A 2,500-nucleotide genomic window follows, 5' to 3' on the forward strand; every position below is an offset into this window, starting at 1 on the left:
TGAAAGCAAATAAGATCACACACTGGTTTTCACTCTCTCACCCAATCTCTCTCACTCTCTCTCTCTCTCTCTCTCTCTCTCTCTCTCTCTCTCTCTCTCTCTCTCTCTCGCAAATTAAAATTAAAATTCAATGAGTTTTATTGGCATGACAAAAAGGAAATGTATTGCCAAATCATAAAATACAGTAAACAAACAAAAAAATATTAATGTATACTCTCTCTCTGTATGTTTGTTTATGGTATCCTTCTGTTTGTCATCAGATCATCTGTGTGCGTGTGTGTGTGGCATGCGCGCCCATTCAGAGGATGGAGGTTGACACGTACCACACACACACAGACACACACACTCAAAGTATCTCCAGTCGTGCACGTGAGTGACTACACTGCCCTGCACTGTAGTGTAGTGTATGTGAATAAATTGACTGTAAGAAGGTCAGGGGGAGAGGGAGAGATGCTGATATGAGGAGACTCTGCAGCTGTGGCCAAGTGTGGAGACCAAAGACAACACACAACCACTTGACTCCATCTCACGTGCCTACGTACAGTATATAGTGTGTAGTAGTGTATGCACAGGTGCACACACTGTATGGTCTCATTTGAACTGTGTGTGTGTGTGTGTGTGTGTGTGTGTGTGTGTGTGTGTGTGTGTGTGTGTGTGTGTGTGTGTGTGTGTGTGTGTGTGTGTGTGTGTGTGTGTGTGTGTTCAAGAAGCACTTTTCTCTCAGGCACTTCAGTAAACGGCATACCTTCCTTTTGACTGTGTGTGTGTGTGTGTGTGTGTGTATGCATGTGCCTGCATACTTATTCACTGTAATACACAGTACACCAAGGTATTAGTTCTGTATAGTCTCAATGTGACTAAATGTAAGGTGTGTCTGTATACACACACAGTGTCTGTGTGTTCATTGCATGCTGTGACACATTCTGTAATTGTGACACTGTGTACCTGTATGTGTGCTGCCTGTGTATGTACTGTATAGTACTGCAGAGTGTGCGTGTCTGCAGTGCAGTGAGTACGTGTCTGTTTGTATATCTGTGTTTGTGTATCTGTAGTGTCTGTCCGTCGGCCTGCCTGCGTGTTCATTCAGTGTTTAGACGACTCACTGGGCACGCACCTGAATGGACTAATTTAGACCGGCCAGGCCCTGGCGTCCTGGCGTAATAATCTCCCCTTAAGAACATCCCGGTGGAAATACAGTCAGCAAGAATGGGGCTGATCCTATTACACCTCTCTCTCTCTACCTCTCTCTCTCTCTCCCTCTCTCTCTCACGCACACACACTGAACTGAACTTCAATGTCAGGGCATAAATAGTCCTCCTTCGTTACCGAACCCAATTATTCTACCATGAGACCTGTTACATATAATAGCCTACTACTTTGACATGCAACATGTGGATCTATTGTAAGATTTAGTCCAATGTTTCGCAACTTTTGTTGAACAAACGCCCCTTGGCCTCATCACAAGCCTCCCAACGCCCCATTGACATCATCATAAGCCTGACAACGCCCCCTGTAGTATTTTTTAAAAAACCTGAATGGACTAATGCCCCCCAATGGCAAGTAAGCACCACACCCTTTCAAATGCATCCTTCTCAACGCCCCCCTAGAGCTCCCCAATGCCCCCTGGGGGACTGTACCTCCCCCGATGAGAACACTAATTTAGTCCAACATTACCGAACCCAATTATTCTACCTGAGTCAACATGATGCTTTGACATGCAACATGTGGATTTGAGCTTTTTTAGGTTAAATAGCCCGGCCTTACCTAAGACCCTTAAGACCTGCATCCTGTCATGTCAGTGAAACCCGTCTACCTGGGCAATATGGGGTCATAGTTGTCAGGCTTTCTCCAGGTGCAGGCGTGCTCATGTGTGCACCAGATGATGTAACAAAATTGCCCTGTCTAATAAATAAATATATAATTGTTGTTGTTGTTGTTTTCACAATTATTGTTACTATTAGTATTATTATTACTTTATTACTTTATTATTATTATTATTATTATTATTATTATTATTATTATTATTATTATTATTATTATTAGTGGTGCTGATGGTAGTAATAGTAGTGTCAGTATTACAGTGTTACTATACATCTGAAATCCCCTTATTGAACATTACCCCTGTTGTTGTTTTTAGCCACGTGAAAAGCCATTGGGTTTTTTGGGGGAATTTCAGAAGCTCTCTAACTGGTCACGACACCCTACATAGGCTACTGTAGTTATTTACTGTGTGGCTTATGTATCTAGCAGAGAACCCACGTCACCATTGGCAAAGCAATCAACATCAACAAGAGGCGAGAAGTGATGAATAAGCGCTTCCAATACAGTCCCACCTGGACACTCACTGGTGCACGTCCGATGACCAACCGGAATTGGACAAGCCATTTTTATCTGTCGTGCACACACGCATGTCATGCCGGTGTGGAACCGGGCTGACTCATGTTGATACGAGCGTAAAGGCGCGAGCGTCATGGAAGTCGGTGGAGCTCTGTTGCTATGG

General features: G+C 43.7%; 1 protein-coding gene across 3 annotated transcripts in view; it reads right to left on the reverse strand.

The window, feature by feature from the left end:
* pfkfb3 (6-phosphofructo-2-kinase/fructose-2,6-biphosphatase 3) overlaps positions 1–2,500 on the reverse strand; it is a 16,699-nt gene that overhangs the window by 13,028 nt on the left and 1,171 nt on the right. The window lies entirely within an intron of this gene.

The sequence above is a fragment of the Engraulis encrasicolus genome, chromosome 15 (assembly GCF_034702125.1).
Source record: "Engraulis encrasicolus isolate BLACKSEA-1 chromosome 15, IST_EnEncr_1.0, whole genome shotgun sequence".
Classification (NCBI taxonomy): domain Eukaryota; kingdom Metazoa; phylum Chordata; class Actinopteri; order Clupeiformes; family Engraulidae; genus Engraulis; species Engraulis encrasicolus.